We start from the raw sequence: 25160 nt of genomic DNA, 5'->3' as shown, positions 1-25160 counted from the left end.
CCAGATACAGCACCGATTGCTCTCAGCCAAAGGTGCTGTAGTTGAGTTCAGGTGGCCAGAGGTATCTGCTCAAGAAGGCCAGGGGCTGCCATTGCCCTTCAATGAATTGCTCCAGTGCGCCCCCTACTGCTGTGCTGGAAGCATCTACTGTGAGAGTGGTGGGTGTCTCTGGCCTGGCGTGTACCAGAAGGGTGGTGTTGGCCAGTGAGTCCTTGGCCCTCTGGAACACCTCCTGGATGTCTCTGGATGCTCTGCTCAGTGGACCACCCCACAGTATCCCATCAAGCCTAGAGTCTCTGTGTCAGCAATTCTCTGCTGACCACTGGCTGATGGCTTTGTGGTCAAATGTGTTTGTCTATGAAACCATTCCCAGGAAGGTGAAGGGGCAAAGTCTTGCTGACTGGGACATTGAGTGGCACCCGGGCCAGACCAATCTTTCGCAACACCTGAGCCAGGTAGAACCTCAGCACATAGCGCCATTTGGTGCCCTTGCACTTTGGTTCCATGCACAGCCACACACAATGATGGCCATGCTGGTTACACCCTTGCCCCCATTGATTGACCATGTACATGGACCCCCACATGAATAGGAAAACTGTTTTGAGAATTGCCAGGGTGGAGGTGTGGGGATGCCCCACATGTAGCAGTACCGAGAGTTCCTTGTACCTTGCAACTGATCATCAGGTTTTATCTGATTGACAGAGTTGGGCATCTTTGTGGTTCTCCCTGTCTCCTGGAGCTGGGGGTCTCTGTACTGCTCCCCATCTCCTTGAGTTGGTGCATTGTTCTCCACCAGCCCCACAAGACAACCAAGACCCTTGGATGGAGGGCAGAGGTGCAGAGAGATCAGTGAGAACATGGGTAGTTTCAACAGTGTGGGGACCATCCAGGTGCCTGATAACAGGAGGAAACCAAGGGGAAGGCGAATGCAGGACATTTATTCGCAAGACATTGCGAGAGAGTGGATTCCTCGAACTCCTGAGGGGAGAAGGTGCTGATCGATCCATTGGTTTAGCTGGGCCAGGGTCTTGATATGGCAGCTGACTGGAATTGTCAGCGGGATACTGAGACTTGGGAGAGGAGGGGAAGGAGGGTGCAGTAGTGTTCTGACGAGAGAGTGCTGAGGGAGATGCAACATGGGTGGAAACTCAAGGCAAGGGACCCCTGATTGTTTGCAGGGATGGGATTTGTAAATAGACTCATAGATATCCAGCACAGAGCATCTTTGTCCCCCTGCCATCAGGAAGGAGATATGGAATAAAAGCAGGACAGCCAGGCAGCTTCTTACACAGGCCATGAGATTGACAAGGCAACATGAACTGGATGGGAGCAAAGAATAAAAACGGGGAGAGGAATATGGACTGAATACAACAACTCAGCCAGCAGGAGAGAGGGGCCGAAGAGCCTAATTCTGTGTTGTCTATCTGGACCAGCCTTTTGCATTCTAGCTTTAAAAAACCCAACCATTTTTAAATTTAATAATAATGGTACAGAATGAATCAAGAGACAAGATATCTGTCCAGCAGCGAACGTCTAAAGCACTTCCTGAAACGGAGGCTCTGAAACCACAGGGAGGTTCTGGCCGGAATGAGGCCCGACTTCTGCTAGAAGGAGGAGAAAAGAAGCAGGGATAATGTGGGGAAAGGGGTGGGGAGGGGAAGGGGTAGGGATGGCTTCCTCCGTTTACCTCTCCTTACCTCCACCCCGTTCCCTGTCTTGCGTAAACTTGTACTTCTCACTTTGTTCGTTTGAGATTGGTCACAGTGTTTGAGCTACCGAAATAAAATAGACACCCACACCGAGAGCAGTTCAGTTTAAACAAATGTTTATTACAAATTCAAAAGCGGATTTCAAACTACAATATGCAAGCCCTTCCCAATTATACTTATCAACGCCTGGACTGGTCCCAACTGCCGAAGCGAGGCAACGACTGCACACTTGTCGTAGGTTGTCGGTCGCCGGTAGCAGCTTCTCCACCTCCCTCGACTGGGACGTTAGCTGGACTCCAGAAATTCTTCTTCTTGCTGACGGATGTTGCCACTTCTCAGAGAGTCTCAAACTTCAGCAGCGGGACCATAGCTTATATTACCCGAAAACTGCTTACCCAAGCATCTATTCCCAGCACAGTAAGAAAGATAAGCGAGTAAGCTAGCATGTTAGGCTTCGATTGAATAACATAATTCTCAGCTTATCACTTTGAATACAATGGTTATTTTGCATCAAGGCAAGGCCTCTGACAGTCTGTGACCAAAACAAGCAGGAAGATTAAATGTTCTTGGTACACAGATGTCCTTTTGTCAGATAACTGCATCTCTGGCCCCTTGGTGGAATTTAGCTTATGTCTGCTGATTGTAAAAAACAAGCAGGTTCTCAGCCTTGCAGAAGCAAAGTCTGCAAAAGTATAAAACATGGTTTAAATCTTCCATTACATTCCCCTCCCCCTTTCCTTCCCCGCTCGCCTCCCGGTTCCCCTCCCCCTTCCCATTCCCCTACTCCTAACCTTAACCCCTAACAAACCTTAACCTTAACACTACCGATACCCCCTATCACTACTCTTCGTCCCCTAACTCTACCCCTACTCCGTCCCCTAACTCGATCTCTACCCCTATGCCGTCCCCTCACCCCAACCCTAATCCAACCCACCTTCTCCTAACCCTCACCCTACCACTACCTCCTACTCCCTTCCCCTTAACCCAACACAAACCCACATCCCCGAACTCTAAATCTCACCCTTAACCTACACCTAATCCGAGCCCATGTCTCCTAACCCTAACCATAATGCTACCTCTATCCCAGCCCTCTCTAACTCTAACTCTACCCACCTTCCCCAACCCAAACGTAAACCCTACCCCTATCCCCTACACCTATCCCCTTCCCCTAACCATACCCCTCACCCATACCCACACCCCCAACACTACCCCTTACTCTTACCCTTACCCCCTTCCATTACCCCCTTTCTCCTACCCCCTTCCCCTACCCCTCCTTCCCCTAGATTAAGGTTGGAAGGAGAAAGGGGAGGGGGAAGGGGGAGGGGGAAGGGGAGGTGAAGGGAGGAGGGCTGGGGTTAGGGCAGAGGTGTGAGGGAAGGGCAAGGTGAGCGGGAGGGGGTTGGGATCGAGGAGGGGTAGGGGAGAAGGGGGGGTGGGTGAAGGGACATGGAAGATGCAGGGAATGGGGTTGGCAGGGCCAGAGGGAGAAGAAGGGGGAGGAATTCAGGACATCATGATGTTATCTGACCTCTGATCAGCTGGGATACGAGGTTCTTCTGGACTTGTGTCTTGTCTCTGAGATCGCTCCTTCTCCTGGGAAGAGAAATATGGGTGATAGAGATGCTGTCTGCAAAGCCTGATCACGATGACTTTGGAGGGTCCCAACTCTTCCCCTATCACCCCCCTCCCTACCCCTGCACACTAGGGCCTTCCCCCTTCCTCTGCTTTACCTGAGGAAGTGTGTTTTGGAGAAAACCACGATCTATCTCTGCAGAGCTCAAAGCACCGTGTCTCCATCAGGCAACACCCTGGTTCACCACGACATGGCAGCAAATGCTGGACAAATCATAGATGGATTGGTTGAATCCCTTCAGCTGACCCATATGAACCTACCCCACAACGATATTACCCTTTCCTCCCTCACACCAGTACCTTCTGTTTTTCATTTATTCCTGACCCCATATTAAAATCATTTTCATGCCTTTTATGGACCAGCCTCCACTACTACCCCTGGCAATGCATTCCAGGCACCCACTATTTTCTGTGTGAATAAAATATACCCCTCACATCTTGACTAAAGTTCCCTCCTTATTTAGACGTCCTCTGGTATTCTCGCTCCAGGAATGCAAACAATATTCCAAGTGTGGTCTGACTTGAATTTTATACGTCTGCAACGTTACCTCTCAGTTCTTGAACTCAATCCCCTGACTCCTGAAGGCCAGCACACAATACACCATCTTAAACTCCCACTCAATTTTCATAGCAACATTGAGCGATTAATGGAGCAGGATCTAAATATTTCTCTGTCCTGCACACTGTTCATAATCCTGTCACTAACCAAGTGCTCTGCCCTCACGTTCTTGTAATCCGCATTCAATAAAGAAATTGGTCTATATGAAGCTACTTTTATGGGTATCCAACCTTCTTTGGAATAACTTTTATTCGTGCCCTTGAAAATGACTCTGGAAATAAACCTGGACCAGTTGCTTATTTAAGTACATCTGTATTTACAGGATTGAACTCCATCTGCCAATTATCTGAAAACTGGATGACCTATGACAACCTTCTACACTGTCTACAACATCTCTACCTCTGTGTCATCCCCTGACGTACCCACCCTTTCACTCCCATCATCATTCATAAAAATCACAAAGAGCAGGGGTCCCAGAGCAGATCCCTTTGGAGAGCCACTAGTCATTGTTCCATCTACTACTACCCTCTGTTTACTGCAGATAAGCCAATTCTGAATCCACACAGCCAAGGCTCCATGGATCCCATGCCTCCTGACATTCTAAATGAGGCCACTGTGAGGACCTTGTCAAGCACCTTACTAAAATCCACATGCAGCGCATACACACCTTTACCTTCATCTATTTCCTTTGACATCTCCTCGAAATACTCAATTTGACTCGTGATGCAGGACCTGCTCCTCAGAAAACTATCCATGAGTTTCCCCAGCATGTTTGTGCATTGCCCTCGGACCCAGCATCTGCAGACTTCCTGGCCAGTCCCTCCCTTACCCCTTCCCAGAGCTTCCGCATCCATTACAACATCAAACATTGCTGCCCAGTACAGGCCCTTTGGCCCATAAAGGCTGGACTGACCTTTGTAAACGTTCTCCACAACCAACTAACCCTTACCCGTACCACACCCATAACTATGGGTGGATAAAATATCCAATTAACTTCTTTCTGAAATAATGCATCATGAATTTTATGTTGATTCCAATTTTGAATAACTTTTCATAATTCTAGTTGAGCTCCTGTAAAGTTAGATCCATTATCAGAACATAATTCTTTGACTTGACCAGGTCTAAGAATAAAACGCTAAAGAACATTAATAAAAGAGTCTCTGTCAAGCAATGACGCTACTTCAAAATGAATTGCTCTCATAGTCAAACACGTGAAAATAACTCCATATCGTTTTTCAACACTTCGTCCTCACTTTACTTGCAAAGGACCAAAATAATCAACTTCCACGGATGTAAATGGGAATTCATCAGGTGAAACTCTGTCCTGTGGTAAATCTGCCATTTGTTGTTGTCTAGGTTTTCATTATCTCTGTCAGTCACAAAGAGATGAAACTTCATGATTTCATTATTAATATATTTAAGCACTGATGGGTAGACGTGTGGTTCCACCCTTCCCCAGTTAGACTATTAAATGCTTGTAAAAGTGGTTAAAAATACTGTTTATAGACTTTGGAATAGTGGAGGATCGAAATGGCTGCAAATGTGAAAAAATCGAAAACTCAGTTACAGAAGAAATTACCTTACAAAGTGTTCAAGAATCGAGGCCTAGTTCAAGTTGAAGCAACGGAGTTGTCAACTGGAGTCCCCAAGTCTCAGAGGACTCCTGCCCGGCTAAGTATCTCGTCGGTACCACTTGCGCTATCGCAGGATGGCGCCAGCTCAGTGATGTGTTCAGCGGTTTCGACTCATGCACTCGTGAGGGCGGGCCAGCAGAACACAGGCGTGAGGGCGGGCCAGCTGAGCGAGGACAGGCCCGTGAGCCTGCAGCATTGCCTGGTGGTCAGGAGAGGTACAGTGTAGCATCAGAAGACGCACCTGCGCAGTCGGTGGCCCTACCAGGCATGCACAGTGCGTCGAGGGTCCACAAACCTTTGGAGAAGGTGTGGGCTGTGGGGGAGCCTGAGCGACGGTGAACTGACGAGGTCGACACACTGTTGTCGGGTGTCCAGACCTGCAGCAGCACCGGAAGAGGACCTATTGCTATGGAGGAAGAGGATGCTCAACTTCATTAGAACTTGAAGAACTGGGGACTGAGGCAAAAGAAGGTCGGCCTCAAATGGAGGTTATGGATCCTGGACTGGATTCTGTGTTTCCAATTCTGGAAGGGATTGCTCAGCTCATGGAAGTTATGTCAAATATGTCAATGCAGATGACTCATCAGATGACTCAAGGATTTTTGGAAATGAAAACTCAAATGAACACTGTGTGTGAAGAAATAACTTTCATGAAGCAAGATATTAATGTAGTTAAGAGTGATGTTACGAGATGGACACGATCAGTGGATACTGTGCAAGATCATTTTAAAAAGATTGTGGAGGCTTTTTTGAATGCAAGAGTCAAGTGGAGCGTAATAGAGATAAAATGGAAATAGTGGAAGATCCTTTTGTAGATTGGGGGATTCAGAAGAAGGAATTATTGAAGTTTGACATTAGAAAACCAAAGTCGTAGAAATAATGTTAAGATAGTAGGTCTTCCGGAAGATATGGAAGGTTCGGATCCGGAGAAGATTTTGAAGAAATGGAACCCAGAAGTGTAGGGCAGGTAATTCATTCCGGATGGACTGGAATTAGATCGAGCAAACAGAGCGTTAAGGAAGAAACCGTTTCCAGGCCAATTACCACGAGCAGTTTTGATTCGCTGTTTTAAATATCAAGACAGAGAGGTGATCCTTCGATTGGTGGTGCAGAAAACACGGCAAAATCAGGATCCACTGATGGTTCAAAATAATAGGGTTTGTTTAATGCAGATCTGAGTCAAGAAATTATCAGAAGAGACCGAGAATTTAATTCAGCCTAAGAAGTATTGTGGCGAAAGGGATATAAATTTGCTTTTAGTTATGCGGCAGTATTGAAAGATTTTTATGGGAATTTTCAATCTCAGTTTTTTGAAAATGACCACGATGCTTTAATATTTGCAAATTCATTGCCAGATGTACGAGGAAATGGGCGATCTTCACCATTGTCACCGAAAGGAAGGGTCAATGGGAATGGAAATGGGAAGATTGGAAAATATGGAAAGAATGGGAAAAAAGTTGAATTGACGCAAAGTCTTCTCGATATTGATGATCCGGAACAATCATTGGGATTGGAATCACTGGGTTGAATGTTTTTGTTTCAGGACTTTGTAAAAGTCTGACTGGGGATGGGTGACACTGAGTCCTTTAGTCACCTGCCACTTGTGGACTTTACCACACCCAGATTTTTAGGGGACTGCTACTTTTGAGCAACTTGTTTTGGGATTGATTTTTCTCTATTTTTGGAATTTTTTAAATAGGTGGGATTCAATACAGTGAGACTTAGAAGGGGAGTATTATTTTATAGTGGGATTCACATTTGTGAGAAGGTTTAACAGTGATATACTATGAACTGTGTCAGATACTGTGACACCAGGTTGACAGTGGGGAGAAGGTTTAACAGTAATGTACGATAAACTGTGAGATACAGTGACACCCATTCACAGATGTGTAAAGGTTTAATGATGATGTATGGTAGACTGATAAGAGATACTGAGACAATGGGTTCACAACATTAACAAGGTTTAACAGTAATGTACGATAAACTGTGTGAGATACTGTGACACCAGGTTCACAATTTGAATAAGATTTAACGGTGAAGTAAAATAAACTGTGACAGATACTATGACACCATGTTCACAATGGGAATAAGGTTTAACACTGATGTAAAATAAAATGTGGCAGGCAAAGTGACACCAGATTCACAGTGGAGAGAGGTTTAATGCTGATGTGTGGACGAATGAGATCGTTACTGTGACATTGGCTTCACAGCAGTGAGAAGGTTTAACAGTAATGTACAATAAACTGTGTCAGATACTGTGACACCAGGTTCACAGTGGGGAGAAAGTTTAACGAGATGTACGATAAACTGTGTCAGATACTGTGACACCCATTCACAGATGTGTAAAGGTTTAACGATGATGTATGGTCGACTGATAAGAGATACTGAGACAATGGGTTCACAACATTAACAAGGTTTAACAGTAATGTACGATAAACTGTGTGAGATACTGTGACACCAGGTTCACAATTTGAATAAGATTTAACGGTGAAGTAAAATAAACTGTGACAGATACTATGACACCATGTTCACAATGGGAATAAGGTTTAACGCTGATGTAAAATAAAATGTGGCAGGCAAAGTGACACCAGATTCACAGTGGAGAGAGGTTTAATGCTGATGTGTGGACGAATGAGATCGTTACTGTGACATTGGCTTCACAGCAGTAAGAAGGTTTAACAGTAATGTACAATAAACTGTGTCAGATACTGTGACACCAGGTTCACAGTGGGGAGAAAGTTTAACGAGATGTACGATAAACTGTGTCAGATACTGTGACACCCATTCACAGATGTGTAAAGGTTTAACGATGATGTATGGTCGACTGATAAGAGATACTGAGACAATGGGTTCACAACATTAACAAGGTTTAACAGTAATGTACGATAAACTGTGTGAGATACTGTGACACCAGGTTCACAATTTGAATAAGATTTAACGGTGAAGTAAAATAAACTGTGACAGATACTATGACACCATGTTCACAATGGGAATAAGGTTTAACGCTGATGTAAAATAAAATGTGGCAGGCAAAGTGACACCAGATTCACAGTGGAGAGAGGTTTAATGCTGATGTGTGGACGAATGAGATCGTTACTGTGACATTGGCTTCACAGCAGTAAGAAGGTTTAACAGTAATGTACAATAAACTGTGTCAGATACTGTGACACCAGGTTCACAGTGGGGAGAAAGTTTAACGAGATGTACGATAAACTGTGTCAGATACTGTGACACCCATTCACAGATGTGTAAAGGTTTAACGATGATGTATGGTCGACTGATAAGAGATACTGAGACAATGGGTTCACAACATTAACAAGGTTTAACCGTAATGTACGATAAACTGTGTGAGATACTGTGACACCAGGTTCACAATTTGAATAAGATTTAATGGTGAAGTAAAATAAACTGTGACAGATACTATGACACCATGTTCACAATGGGAATAAGGTTTAACGCTGATGTAAAATAAAATGTGGCAGGCAAAGTGACACCAGATTCACAGTGGAGAGAGGTTTAATGCTGATGTGTGGACGAATGAGATCGTTACTGTGACATTGGCTTCACAGCAGTGAGAAGGTTTAACAATAATGTACAATAAACTGTGTCAGATACTGTGACACCAGGTTCATGGTGGGGAGAAAGTTTAACGAGATGTACGATAAACTGTGTCAGATACTGTGACACCAGGTTTACAGTGGGGAGAATGTTTAACAGTAATGTACGATAAAATGTGTGAGATACTGTGACACCAGGTTCACAGTGGGGAGAATGTTTAACAGTCATGTACGATAAACTGTGTCAGATACAGTGACACCAGGTTCACAGTGGGGAGAAGGTTTAACAGTAATGTACGATAAACTGTGTCAAATACAGTGACACCAGGTTCACAGAGGGGAGAAGGTTTAACAGTCAAGTACGATAAACTGTCAGATACAGTGACACCAGGTGCACAGTGGGGAGAATGTTTAACAGTAATGTACGATAAACTGTGTCAGATACTGTGACACCTGGTTCACATGGGGAGAATGTTTAACAGTAATGTACGATAAACTGTGTCACATACAGTGACACCAGGTTCACAGTGGGGAGAAGGTTTAACAGTCATGTACGATATGTTGAGGTAGATAACGTGACACCAGGTTCACAGTGGGGAGAAGGTTTAACAGTAATGTACGATAAACTGTGTCAGATACAGTGACACCAGGTTCACATGGGGAGAAGGTTTAACGGTGATATACGGTAGACTGAGGCAGATACTGTGACACCAGGTTAACGTTGTGGAGAAGGTTTAACGGTGATATAATGTAAATTGAGATATATACCATGACACCATGTTCACAGTGGGGAGAAGGTTTAACGTTGATGGACGGTAGACTGAGGCAGATTCTATTACACCAGGTTCACAGGGGGAGAAAGTTTAACGTTGATCTACGATAGACTGTGGCAGAAACTTTGAGACAGGATTCACATTCTTGAGAAGTTTAACATTGATGTACGATTAACAGTGTCAGATACTTTGACATCAGGTTCATATTGGGGAGAAGGTTTAACGGTGATGTATGGTAGAGGGAGGCAGATACTGTGACACCAAGCTCATTGTATTGTTCATTTATCTTAATTACAACATCTAATTTATATCTCCATTTTTTTGTGACAACTTCCAAACATTCCATAAACTTCTATTCTAATCAGATTTTGTTCATTTAAATAGGTCACCACTAAAAGCCCAAATCGTTAAGTCTCTTAAGTACACAGCACAAAATTAAATTCTTTACCTGGGTTTGGTTCAACGGCACTTCAGTCTCCTTCATTAATTTTTCAGACCCTCATTTTGTGCTTTATGCTTTGCCCAGCCGATTCACCAAATGGGCATCCAACTCTATCTTCTCAGCTTGACCCAACGTCTCCTCTGTAAACTTAAGCAAACCAAGAAGACTAAAGTTAAAATTTTCACATTGGCATTTTTAAACACAAAAATGATGCTACGATTTGCAATTTCACATCAAAATCCCACTTGCTAAACTTGCAAGCAACTGAATCGCATCCTACAGCTGGAAAATTGCAAGAGAACTGCTTGGTTAAAGCAAAGATTCCACCCAGTCACCCCATTAAACGCCTCCAAGTTAACAACAGATAGCAACCTGAAAGTTAAATTCAAAGATCTGTATCAGGAATATTAACGGGCTGTTAAAAAAAAATTATTTCTGTTATTGAAAGAAAACTCCTCAGAGAACAACAGGCTCTTGTTGAACAATTCCTATTGTATTCCTCAAAATGGTTTGAATCTTGATTTCAAGCAGAGTCATTTGGCGAAATTGTTGGTCCAGAACAAACCCTGCCCACACACTCCCTTAAATACCTGCAAAGTCGTGGCTCAGCTCTGCTCCATGCTAAATGTATCAAGCTTTTGTGAAGAGATAACGGACTTTAGATGCTGGTTCGTTGAGTCACAAAAACATTAATGATTCTCTGAACAACACACCTCTATCTGAAAATCAACAAGAACCTTCCCGAGTGGTAAATATCAACAAGACATAATATCATTTCACTGTTGTGTTTGTGTCGTTGGAGAATTCCCTTTCCATTCAATCAGAATTGGAGTTTTGGGTGCCGTATTTGAGAAAAGATGTGCTGGTGTTGGAGAAGGTCAGAGATGATTTACTGGAATTATATCAGGAATGAAAGGGTTAGTGTATGAGGAACAATTGTCGACTCTTCGACTGTACTAGTTGGAGTACAGAAGGATAAGGGGGACCTCAGAGGCATTTCAAATGCTGGAAGGCTTGCACAGAGTACATATGGCAAATATGTTTCCCATGGAAGGGGATTCTAGGACAGGAGAGCATAATTACAGGATATAAGGGTGTCAATTTAAAACAAATGTGGAAAAATTGATTTTGTCAGTGGGTCGTGAAACCGATGTGAGATCATTAAGGCAGAGATTGACAGTTATTTGATTAGTCAAGGAATCAAGGGTTATGGGGATAAAGCTCGGGAGTGTGGGTGAGTGGAAGAATGGTGGAACAGACTCGACGGGCCTACTTCTGCTCCTATATCTTGTGATCTATATCCTGCTGGAGACCTAGACAACCCTCCTCTTGTATTGCATTCTTAGAAAAAAATTCTGCATTGTGGTTTTATGTCATGTGAACCCATTTCCGATTGAATCCCATGTTACAAATAACCCAATGGAAATTCTGCATTGAGAGGACTGCAGCTTCCTTATTTTAAAAATAGTTATGGAGCAGTTCAAATGAGATTTCTTGCTTTTTTTTTTGAAAGGGTTAAAATAGAATCAAATAAAATCGGAGAGGGAAAAGCAGAAGAATTTATATACAAGTGGGAATCAAAATTAATAGTTGGTGATAAAGATACACAATTGTTGAAACATTTGATTAATATATGGAATAAAATAAATGATGAAATTGGTGTAAGTGGATGTACATCACCCAGAATGGCTTTGATTCAAAATCCTCGTATCTTTTTCAAAGGATCATCAATTTCTGGATAGCGAGTTTTGTAAGGGGATTATAAATGTTGAAGATTGTCATGAAAGGTGTCAATTAATGCCATTTGAGCAACTGAGAAATAAATATCATATAACTCATTGCATTCTTTTTTGCTATTTCCAACTAAGAGCATATTTGAAGGGTAAGTTCGGACCAACCATATTGTACTGAAATAGAACTCCTTGTAAGAGGAATTGTTAAAAAAAATTATTTGATGATGTCCTCTTTATTACAAGTAGGAACTTTCAAATGAGGAGTTCATAAGTTGAGACAAAGGTGGGAAATGGATCTGAATAATTTAATTGATAGGCAAATATGGGGAGATCCATATAAGGATCTCAATGAAAGACATAAATTAGTTCAGTGTAATTGTTTTTACATCAGTCATGTAGCAGATGTCAACAAGGATTTTATCTGAAAGCTACACCTGGAGTCAAGTGACTCAGGCAGTTGGATTTGAAAAGCTCTACAGGAAGCTGATTTGGCAATAGAGATCACGTGATCCAGGGGAGTTGTATTAATTCACTTCAACCCAGCAGTCTGGAAGTATTGACTAGAGATCCACACTGCAGCAGTGAGGAAGGAATTCACAACTAGTTTTCCTTCTGCAGTTACTTCTTACACCAGAGAAATTGAATAGAATAAAATCAGAATTATCAGATCAATGTTTTAGGTGTGGTGAAGATGTCGCAACTTTCTTGCATTCAACTTATCTTTGTCCTAATGCAAGATCTTTTTGGGGAGAATTACAATATTAATGGAACAAGTTATCGGAGATTTTTTCCGCAGAATCTGATCTTATTTTATTAGGAAATATTGAAGGAACAAGGCCCAAATTAAATATATAAATATATCAATTGAAATTTGTTAAATTAACGTTAGTGGTGATGAGGAAATATATTGCACTTATTTGGAAATCAGATATATATATATATTTTTACAGATGCCAAGATGACATGCAAAAATTCAAAGTTGTATTCCTATGGAAAAAATTACATATTGATTGAGAAATATATACTCTATGCTTTTGCAAATTTGGCACCTGAATATTCAAATATCAGATTTCAATTTGTAATAATGCCCTTTCCATCCCTCTGGACATGTGCGATTCTCCTGTTAGTTACAATTTTGTTAGATTTCTTCGCCACTGTGAAATCTGGGGAAGTGGACGACTAGTACAGGGCACCAGAAAACAGGAAGACCACACCCCACCAACATCTCAGAAGCAGAGGATTCAATCCATGGGTCAGTGACCAAGGAAGCAGACCAGTGAGGGGTTCTGCAGCTGAAAGACCCACATAGGTGGCAGGCTGTTGGTGTCTTGAGGAGAGGAACCCACGCAGGCTGCGGGCTTCTGAACAAAGAAGTCAAGGAACTCACACCAGGCTGTGGAATGCTAGAGACTGGGTCAAAACTGGCTAAAAGTGTTTCAGGTATCAGACTTGGGAATTGAATAAGTGCTAAATTGTTCCTAATTATGTCAGAGGTTCCAAACTGGAGCTCACATTGCCAATGACTTGGATGGTCTGTGAGCATTGAAAGAGAATCCAGAGACCATCAGTGACTTGGCCCAGCATTTAGGGTGGTGGGGGTTGGGGAGCACTCAGTCTTTCTCTGACTGCAAGAGGCATTTCAGGCAATTTCTGCCAGAGGTGAGTCTGTCTGTCTTACAGCTGGAAAAAAGCAATTTTGTGTGATATGACACTTTTTAATTACATGACAGTAAATTGTCTCCTGAAATAGAGAGAGAGGTTCAAGTTTCAAACTATTACAAACTCCACTCACCAGATTATACCTCTTCCCACTTTTTTTTTGCAAGGACACCATTGATTTTATCACAGCTCTTCTGCTGCATCTGTCCTGTGACAGATTATATATTTTACATTGTATATAGATATGTTTTTGAAAGAGTTGGATTGGACGAGTCGTTTAGGTCACAAACATATACATCCACTTCACAAAACAGCTCTTATTTAAAATGCAAGAGCTTTGCTGAGACTGAGCCAAGAGCCTTTGCAAAGACAAAACAAGGAGACTTTTGCGAAAGAATTTCAAAAGGAGGTGTAAATGGAATATTGTTTTTAAAGCAACAGATGAATGGACTCAGAAGTTTGGGTCTGGTGCAATCATCTGGCTGGTACCAGTTTGCTGTTCTAAGAAGGTCATGTGGTTTTGCAAGCAGAGAGGAGAGACCAAATAGGCTTTTTCTAAAATTGAGAGAGAGAGAGAGAGAGAGAGAGAGAAATGGCAAGCTGGCATCTTGTTTTGAAGACGGTTTGTGAGTTCTCAGTTCAACCTGTTGAAAAACTTTGTTGTCCATACAAGAGGAAATGGCTGGCTAGAAATGATGTTTCACCTGAAATAAGGGAAACAAAAGGAAATCAATGGTGACCTGCAGAAGAGGTTCTCATTTGGAAAACCCTGATGGGTCAAGTTTCTTTGGCAAGACACCAAAGTGGCTGATCAGAGGGAATCAGTCTTTGTGTGTCCAATGTGCATGAAATCCCTCTCTGAAACCAACAAGAGCCTTCCTGGAGGGTAAACATTTACTTCTAACCACCAGAGCTTGGTGAAAATTCATAAATGTTGAATTCTGTGCACAGTATAAGAATTGATAGATACCGGTGAACTTGGAGTCATGTCAAAGAACTTTATGCACATTAAATACACCTGCACTTAAAATTAGAAGGGGGTAATGGAAGGCTGTTAAATTAATAGAGATAAGTTAAAGTTTGATCCTGTTTGTTTTTCTGTTTAAAGAAAATTAAAACCAATGTTTGTTTAAGAACGAATGGTGTTATTGTTCAAAATCTGCCTGTGATTCTAAGTATTCTTGGACTGAATAGACATCTGGGCCAAATGGCTATTTAAAGACAATCTGTACATGATTGTACATCCTAGAGTACAATGACTACTTCTATCCACTAAAGATTGTTAAAGAGCAAGAATGGACAATACAATCACATAAAATTCCCATCCATACAGCACACGTATTAATGCAAAAAACAATCACACCTCCTTATCGGTCAGGAAGTGCCTACACTTCCCAAGGAGGCTGAGGAGGTCAAGGCCAACGGCTCTCATCCTGAGATTTTACAGGAGCGCTGTTGAGTCTCCTGTCTGGCTGCACCATTTGATGATCTAGTTGCTGTAAAGCATCAGACAGGAATGATGCCGAGTTGTGAGGATCACTGGGCTCTCCCTTTTTCTGTAGATGACATTTACTAGGAGTGTTGTTCAAATTGGGCTCAAGGAATAGTGCAAAGACCATTTTGATCTAGTGAACAGCATCTTTAACCACGTCCATCATCAAAATCAGGACTTACAGGCTGGGGAATAGCTTCTTCCCACAGGCTGTTAGATGGATGAAAAGTATCCTGTAAGTGTGATAATCCTCCTAAATATTTATTTATGTAGCGGCTACTTCGATAGAGCTACTAAAGCAACACACACACACACACACACACACACACACACACACAAACACACACACACACACACACACACACACACACACACACACACACACACACACACACACACACACACACACACACCAGGTTAGTCAGGCTTCTTCTATTTACAGCATGTCCCGGGCTCCATGGGTCAAGGTGGGACATCATTATGAGTTTGCTGCCGATCCACGGGACCAGAGCTTTAAATTAAGCCCTGTGAGTGTCCCGCACCTTCCGGCAGGGGAAATCACAGATCAACGTGCTGTTCCTCGGGACGCAGCACCACGTGCATGCGGTCAATTAAATGGATGAGTACCCAGCTGTCTGCCTTATGATTTCATGTGCCCGCCAAAGAACCTTGCCCAGTCGGCCCGCTTCACAGCTGCTACAACCCCCAGAATCGTCACCAGAAAGAAAAACACCAGCTGCATGCACCTTAGGTGGACACCCTCATCGTCTGGGATGGGGGCACTGAATGGGTGAAGCGGGATCCACATGTGCAGTCTGTCCAAACTAAACAGTTGAGAATGTCCCCCAATGTCCAAAGTATACTAAAATCCATCCTTCTTCACCACGCGGAAAAGGCTCTCATACGGTCGTTGTAACAGCACTCCTGTGTACTGTCTGCGCACAAAAACAAAATCAGCGTCCAGGAGTTGTGGGGCACATTCTGTTAAAGGGATCCAAGCCAGTGGGTAGGAAAAGCTTTGCTGATAGCGATACCATGTCGAAGCTGCTGAAGGATATTCAGATCAGAGTTGGTTGTGAAATGAATGTCCCATGAAACTGTAAGGACCGTACAATAAACCATCTCTGCGGACAATGCAAACATATCTTACTTTGGAGCTGTGAGCACTCCCAAAAGAACGCATGGCAACTCATCAACCTAATTGGGACCAGTGAGTCGGGCCTAAAAAGTGGACTTCAGTTGCCAGTGGGAACGTGGGTGAATTGTGTTCCGCGGACTGAATTAATGTGGGAAAACCAAATCTAGCCATCCAGTTGACGATGAATGCTCTGGCCCTTGTCTCAGTGTCACTGGATGGCAACGGGACGGCCTCTGGCCAGCGCGTGAAATGTTCTACAACTGTTAGAATGTATCTCATGTTTTGAGATTCTGGCAATGGTCCAAGCAGGTCCACATGCACGTGTTCCAACTGCCTGCATACCGGCAGGAAATGTTGAAGAGGTGGCTTAGAGTGGCACTGAATCTTGGCAGTCTGGCAGGAGGTACATGTGCAAACCCATTGTATGACACCTTTTCTCAGTCCATGCTATACATATATATTTGACATGAGCTTGACATATGTTCTGATGTATGGATGAGATAAGCTGTGTCTCTGGTCAATAAGGTGTTTCTTCCAAGATGCAGGAAACATTGGTCTAATGTAGCCCAAAGACATGTCACAAAGTAAGGTTGGCCACCCAGTTGTGCTGCCCTCTGCTGTATGTCCAGGTTAGTAATGGCCATACTGTATGCCTGAACATCGGGGTCCATTGCCTGGATACTGGCTAATTCATGAATATCAATGTCACCCTGAATATGATATATAGTCGGTCTGGACAGCATATTCGTGATGAGATTGTTTTTACCAGATGTTATCCAAGTAGATGTAAGGGAACTCTAAATCTCTGTCCAAAGTGTCTATAACCCGCTGGCAGGTTTGAACACCATTCTTCAACTTAAGTCACATCCTAAAACATTCGAAAAGCCCAGAAGGGATAATAATCACCGTTTTAGGAATGTCTTCCTCATGGATGGGATCTGATGGTATCTCATGACAAGATCAACCTTGGAGAAAGCACAGAAATTGTGCAGATGGGAGGCAAAATCTTGCATATGAGGGACGTTAAGACAGTGGGTCTTATCCTGAGATATGGTCTGCTGGCCTTCGTAAATCATAGCATAGACTAGAGTATAGCTGGAAAGTGATGCTGCACTGTTTAAGGAATTGGTGAGGCCAGGTTTGGAGAATTGTTTTCAGTTCTGGTCTCCAAATATAGGAATGAAATAGATAAGGTGGAGATGGTGCAGGAAAGATTTACAAAAATGTTACGTGGCTTACAACATCTAGATTACAGAGAAAGATTAAGGAGACAGCAACTTTATTCATTGGAACGTAGACGGTTGAAGGGGGTTATGATAGAGGTATTCAAAATTATGAAAGGAATAGATAGACTAGACATGAGTAGACTCTTTCCCCTGAGGGCAGGGGAGTTTGGAACAAGAGGGCATGAGTTCAGGGTAAGGGGGCAAAACTTTAGGAGGAATGTTAGAGGATGTTTCTTCACTGAGAGAGTGGTGGCAGAATGGAATGATCTTCCAGAAGAGATAATTGCGGCAGGGTCCTTTCTGTCATTTAAGAGAAGGTTGGATGTGTACATGAATATCAGGGTGTTGGAGGGATGTGGCCAGAGTGTTGGAGGGGAAAACTAGTGGAGTTGTTCATGTGAACTGGCACAGACTCAAAGGGCCGATATGGTCTGTTTCTGTGCCGTAATCTGTCATATGGTTATATGTGCTGGGCTCCACAGGACAAGGTGGGACATCATTAAGAGTTTGCTGCCGACAGGTTTGAATTAAGCTCCGTGAGTATCCCACGCGTTCTGGGAGGAAGAAACGTCCATATCCTCTGCGCATCCAGAGATGCAAGATGTCGCCAAAATCTTTGGCCTGGCGGCGGGCCAGGAGGAGCGCGAGCATGGAATCTGACCCGAGCCTGGCTTGACTAAGGAGATGGGGGGTGGGTGCCCGAATGCGAGCACGGTTTAGCAGGAAGGCGACTGACAGTATGCAGCGGCCCATCTGGAGATGCTCCCCTGCGTGCTACTGAGCCTCTCAGCATGGATGAATGTTATCACATGCAGGAAATTCTGGATCAGAACCACAGTCTGGCTGCCAGGTATGAGGTGAAGGAGGACAACTCAGAAATTCGAGAAGAAGAGGAAGAATTACTACTTGCTGCAGTTGGACTCACTGAAGGAAGGCCTTAGGCTTTCAGAACATCTCCTTCTCCAATGAAAGCTGTTGTTTAACCACAGACACTTTCCCCAGTCTTCAAGGCCCCTGCAACAAGGATGGAAGTCAAGTTCATGTCTACAGAACTGATCCAACCAAATGAAAAGATGATGTCTTCTATGACCTAAAATTTTGAAACTTTAAATGATCAATTTGCTGGTATAAAGGAAATAATGGCTGGTATGTGTGAAGAAATTACATTTATTAGGGGGCGTGGCAAGATGGCGTAGGGAACAGACGTGCCTTCCAGACCTCTCCTGACTCTGATTTATTGTTTTGTCTTTAGGTGCCCGTTAAAGTTCTTTTAAAAGTTCATAAATAATAAGAGGTGTTGGATTAGTGCCTAATCGTTTATATGCAAAGAAAAAGGTAAAAGAAAACATCAACAGACTGTTAAAAAACTACATTTTCCGAAAATGTCTGAGCCTACTTGTTTACAAGAAGCCAGGACTCAGCGTAGAATGGATCCAGAGGAAGACGTACAGAGTTTGGCATTGAAACTCCATTTTATGCCGGTGAGGCACTCTGAAGGTCGCACTCAACAGCTTTCAGAACAAAGGGCTGGACGGGTGCCAGTATTTCACACAACGGCCACTGTGAGTGCTGTTACTGAGACTTTGACAGTTGAATCAGCTGCGGCGCTACCAGCTGGAGAGTTAAAGAGCTGTCATTCAACTGCTACAGTGGTGGCGCTGCAAAATGCATCTTCAATTACAACGGTTTTTCCAGACATTGATTCAGTGAAGATGATTAAAGAGATTTGGCTTAAAGATAACCCTGATCTTCAGTCTCCTGGCATTGCTGGGGGGACTTTGAGAGGGATTTTTATACAAAGTCAAACTGCTAGAAAAGATACTAAATTAAGGGAAGGGACAGAAGATCCCGTGGTCTCTAAGGAACAGCAAGACCCCATTATGCCTGAATCTACTTCTGTTGAAATGTCTGTTAAGGATCTTGAAGATAAGATATATTCTGTATCGAGTCACTTAGCTAATTTTGTGAACCTGTTTATTTCCAAGATTAATGCAATGGCGGAAGTCATTAATGGACCTTTTAAGCTTGAAACCATTGAAAGATTTGAAATGCGTGATCAAGGTTTAGTCGATGCACAGGATCAACTGCAAGATGAAAATAGAATAATTGAAACATTGCAGATCCAAAATAAAAATTTAGCAAAAAAGTTTGATTATTTGGAGAATCAATCTAGACGGAACAATGTGAAAATTGTTGGTTTGCCAGAAGGCATAGAAGGACCAGATCCAAGAAATTTTTTTACTGAATGGATTCCACGAGTGTTAGGACAGGATAAATTCCCTGAAGGTTTAATACTAGAATGTGCTTATAGAGTTTTAAGAAAAAAATCTTTTTCAGGACAGAATCCAAGATCTGTTTTGATCTGTTGTTTAAACTACTGTGACAGAGAGACAATTTTACGTACGGCTATTAGAAATGCCCAGCAAAGTAGATCTCCTTTGATCGTTCAGAATAATCCTGTTTTCTTCTATCAAGATTTGAGTCAAGAAATTATGTTTCAACGATGCGAATTTAATTCTGTGAAAGAACGGTTGTGGAAAAAAAGACATAAGGCAACATTCAGGTATTCTGCGGTACTGAAGATTTTTTAGGATGGAAATTAGCCAAAGTTCTTTGACAATCCTAAAGAGGTTATGGACTTTGCTCAGTCTCTACCAATCATGCAGTTTCAGGAACGATGTAGTCCTTCAAGGTCTCCAAAGAGAGTAGAGATGTAAGGTGGGATCCAGTTTTTTAAAAGAAATGAAAGCAATGGTGATAGAAGTGGTAACATTGATTTAAAAAAATAAATCTTTTATCTTCTATTTTTGAGAAGAGTTTAAATAGTTTAAATAATGATGATAGTTTAATGAAATGGGAGTTGGTAGAGGGAACTGGGTGGGCACTAGTTTCCAGAAGTCATCAGCTACCTGTGAGTTATCTCACACCCAATATTTTGGGGGAGTTACCTCTTTGGACGGTTTAAACAGGAGGAGGTAGTTGTGACCTCTGACCTGTTTTTTTTTTCTTTTTAATTTTTGGGTTAAGAAGTGAAGGTTTTTTTTATTATTTTTTAAAATAAATATTTTTTTAACTCTTTTTGTTTTCTGATTGTATTTGAGAGGGAATTAGGAGGTTTTTTTCTCTCCTTTTTTTCTCTTTTTTTTGGGGACGTTTTCTCTTTTTTCTTTCTTTTTTAAGAGGATGATGTCACAGAAGATAAAAGTCAAAAATTGAGGATGTTGAATTAGATGAAGAGGAAGATGAGGGGAAAGGTGATAAGAATAAAAAGAAGAAAATTAAGTACAAATACATTGAGGGAGAAGAGTTTAATAAAATTAAGTTAATTTCGATGGAGAATTTTGAAGATGTTATAAATGAAGCATATGGAGAATTTTTTTAAGAGTTTGAACTTTTTTATTTTTTTATATAAGGGGAGGGGAAGGGAATAAAAAGTTTATCTGATTGTTTTTCTAAAGGATGCTTTTGTTCTCTCGATGAATTATAAAGGAAACTTGGTATTAATGGAAATTCTGTATTTATGTATTATTAATTATGATTTTTTGTATAACAGGTATGTGGTTGATATATGATTTTAATATTTGAACTTAGTTTTAAAGTGGATTTCATTTGTTAAATACATGTATTATGTTTGATTTAAATATATGTTTAAGGGTATTATTTTAGTATTGATATTTTTTTTTGTTGTTAGTAATTTTTTTGTTGTTAAGTTTTATCCTTTTTTTGTAAGTGGGGTTTTTTCTATTTTATTTACAACATTGTTAATTAATTCTTCACTCTTTTTTTGGGGGGATTGGACTAATTTTAAATTAGATGATTAATGTTGTGTTATAATTATTGGGGGGGGTTAATTTGTGTAGTTTAACGATGTAGTATTCTAATTTTTATTATCTTATCTTTTATTATTTTTTTAAATATAATTTTTATTTTATTCATGTCATAAAATTTTAAATAAAGTTAAAAAAAATGACTATGGAAAGGATATCTTTTTCTGCCTAAAAGTGGACCACCACTCGAGTCCCGACACTCCGCATCATCCCACTACTCATCCATAGACCAAAGAAGTGTTGGTGCAGACTCCCCCACAGACACACCTCCACCCTCCCAGTCGGCAACAGTGATGACCGGCACAGAGGGTACCCGGGCTCTGCACTCACCACCTCCACTGATGTCACCAAGCTGGGGAGCCCCTGGACCTTGAATGGCACCCACTGAGTAGGCGGCCACAGTGCCTACCCCTGGCTTCCTACCACCTGGTAGGGCTGCCATTTCCCCACATACGAGGTGCCCTACATCCACTCTCTCGATGACCTAGGGGAGCACCCAGCCTTTGGCAACCACTGCAACAAGAGGGCCTTTACTGCAGCTGAACTGTTCTGGATGATCGCCTTCCGCAAATATGGCACCGCATGGCTCTCCAACGAAATGACCTGGTTGGCCACCCTCCTGGAGATGTTGGCCAATGAGACAGCAGTGTCCCTGCACCAAACAAAGGACACCCTGACCTGAAGAGTTGTGGAGCTGAAGGAGAGACGTATAGTGGCAATGCCAAATCGGATGGTCCTGGACTACTTGCTGGCAGCTGTGCTGTCATTGGCCAGGAGGGCCGCAGCTACATTCCCAAGGAATCCTCTAACATCACCCAGCTGACTGACCACATTCGGGACTCAGTGGCCAAAATTCAAAAATCCAAGGACCAGATCCACCAGCATCACCACCTCATGGGGACCCTGGGGGCCATTTGGCTCCACGAGGGGCATTTGGGTGACTATCGTTCATTGGGGGATTGCACTTATTTTTGTTATCATAGCTATAGTTATTCCATGATGTGATTGTCAATTTATAGGCACCTTTGCATTGCCCCGTTTGACCTTCTTATTACCTGTCGCACTTTATTGGCAAGCAGCATGTCTTCCGAAGGGGTGGATTGTCATGGAGAGGTAGTGTCCACCACCTGGTGGCGCTGCTGTACTCCTGTTCGGTGGACATACTACCTGTCAATCCAGGTCAAAGACTCACTCCAAGCCATCAAGGTGACCCTTGCGATTGGCCCACCTAAATCACCAGGAGCTGCAGTCCAGGCAGCCCGGCTAGACTCAGCCCTGACCTTCACCCAATTGCCCCACCTAAACCACCAGGAGCTGCAGTCCAGGCAGCCTGGCCAGACTCAGCCCTGACCTTCACCCAATTGGCCCAGGTGAATCACCTCGACTGACCCCTGCCGAGCCCCTGAACTTGGCTTCGAGCATTGGCCACAGCAGTCAATGGGGCCCAGCCTTTCCCGAGTGATCGGCCCTCCCAGCACAGTCCCCCAGAACTATAAAGAACCATGTCCCCCTTTGTTCTGCCTCTTTCAACTCATTGTGGCTAGGAAGTAGCACCTTCCACACTGGGTTGGGGTGAGTCTCGAGGTCAGCGAGGAAGAGCCGTGTCCATATCGGTCAAGGGGTGGGAGCTCACAGTATCACCTTGATCCTGAATGTTGAATGTGTAAGTTCATGTAATTTCCCCCAAGCTCTGTCGGTTTCTCCCTCCTAATTAGAAGTGTATATTTACTCCCTGCGTACTCTGTGTATAGAGGTTTGCCTAACATATCGACCCTGTTGTCATGTTTCCATCCCCGATATAAAAGTGTGCTTTGTACCTCCGCTTTGGTCTGATTCTTAACGTTTGGGACCCACATGAACCCGACAACAATGAAGGAGGGGAAGCAAAGTATTTTATCAGTAAATGGAGAGTCAAATTACTAGAAAAAAAGACAGATAGATCCGATCAGAATGTGGCAAGAAATTAATGTAGGTTTATGGAAAAAAGGTAGGGATCTCAAGAAAAACACCAGTGAGTAAAAATGTGTTATTGCCTATGAACAGAGGGAATAGAATATTAAATTTGTGGGAAGAAGATTTTATAGACATCAAATATAATATGGGGAAAAGGATTTATATTAATCGAAACAAAGGTGGAAAGAAGATTGAAATATACAAATTCAAGAAGAAATAGGGTCAAGATTGTTTCAAGAGTGTTATAAATATGATTTATGTCAATTATAAAAGTACAATTGTCTACATCAATTCTGCTTTACTCCATATAAATTAAATGGACTTATCTCCAATTATTCCGAGAAATGTTTTCAATGTAATCAGGTGATCGGGATTTTTTTTTCCATTCAGTTTGGATCTGTGTAAAAGTGGAAGAATTTTGGAAGGATTTCAGTATATTATTAGGACAAATTATGAAGATAAAAAATCAAAAAGACACAAGAATATTTGTGCTTGGTCAACTTTATGAAGCAGATACAAAACTGAAGTTGGATAAATATCAAACAAACTTTCTGAGTCTAGCAATAGCAGCAGTGAAGAAATGTGCAGCACTAACATGGAGAGCAGAGAGATTTGTAACGAGGGATGGGACATTGAAATGCAAAACTGTGCCACCATGTAACCACATAACCATTTACAGAGCAGAAACAGGCCATGTCAGCCTTTTGACTTCGCAACGATTCACTAGAACAACTCCACTAGCTCAATCCTCCCATTCTCCGCCAATATCCCACCAACCCCTTCACCTCCATGTACACATCCAACCTTCTCTTAAATGACAGAAGGGACCCTGCTGCAACTATCTCATTCGGAAGAACATTCCATTCTGCCACCAGTCTCTGAGTGAAGAAGCATCCTCTAATATTTCTCCTAAAGTTTTGCCCTCTTACCCTTAACTCATGGCCTCTTGTTCCAACCTTCCCTATCCTCAGGGGAATGAGTCTGTTTATGTCTAGTCTATCTATTCCTTTCATAATTTTAAATACCTCCATCAAGTCCCCTCTCAGTCGTCGACATTCCAATGAATAAAGTCCCAGTCTCCTTAATCTCTCCCTGTAATCCAGATGCTGTAAACCAGGCAACATCCTTGTAAATCTTCTCTGCACACTCTCCACCTTATCTATATCCTTCCTATAGTTCGGAGACTAGAACTGAGCACAATACTCCAAACCTGACCTCACCAATGCCTTTAACAGCTGCAGCATCACCTCCCAGCTCCTGCACTCTTTCTTTGGCTTGGCTTCGCGGATGAAGATTTATGGAGGGGTAATGTCCACATCAGCTGCAGGCTCGTTTGCGGCTGACAAGTCTGATGCGGGACAGGCTGACATGGTTGCAGCGGTTGCAAGGGAAAATTGGTTGGTTGTGGTTGGGTGTTGGGTTTTTCCTCCTTTGTCTTTTGTCAGTGAGGTGGGCTCTGCGGACTTCTTCAAAGGAGGTTGCTGCCCGCCGAACTGTGAGGCACCAAGATGCATGATTTGAGGCGATATCAGCATACTGGCGGTGGTCAATGTGGCAGGCACCAAGAGATTTCTTTAGGCAGTCCTTGTACCTCTTCTTTGGTGCACCTCTGTCTCGGTGGCCAGTGGAGAGCTCGCCATATAACACGATCTTGGGGAGGCGATGGTCCTCCTTTCTGGAGAAGTGACCTACCCAGCACAGTTGGATCTTCAACAGCGTGGATTCGATGCTGTCGGCCTCTGCCATCTCGAGTTCTTTGATGTTGGAGATGAAGTTGCTCCAATGAATGTTGAGGATGCAGCAGAGACAACGCTGGTGGAAGCGTT

General features: G+C 42.8%; 1 long non-coding RNA gene across 1 annotated transcript; it reads right to left on the bottom strand.

The window, feature by feature from the left end:
* Positions 1-1846: 1846 nt before the first annotated feature.
* On the bottom strand, positions 1847-20302 carry LOC138750429 (uncharacterized). The gene is made up of 5 exons (XR_011349334.1): positions 19959-20302; positions 18480-18568; positions 10313-10453; positions 3238-3302; positions 1847-2391 (listed from the first exon to the last, which is right to left on the bottom strand). It is a non-coding gene; the product is annotated as an uncharacterized lncRNA (long non-coding RNA).
* Between the last annotated feature and the right edge of the window lie 4858 nt (positions 20303-25160).

The sequence above is a fragment of the Narcine bancroftii genome, unplaced genomic scaffold (genome assembly GCF_036971445.1).
Source record: "Narcine bancroftii isolate sNarBan1 unplaced genomic scaffold, sNarBan1.hap1 Scaffold_142, whole genome shotgun sequence".
In the NCBI taxonomy this organism is placed as follows: Eukaryota; Metazoa; Chordata; class Chondrichthyes; order Torpediniformes; family Narcinidae; genus Narcine; species Narcine bancroftii.
The sequence above is the reverse complement of the archived record's forward strand: the minus strand, read 5'-3'. Positions and strand labels throughout refer to the sequence as shown.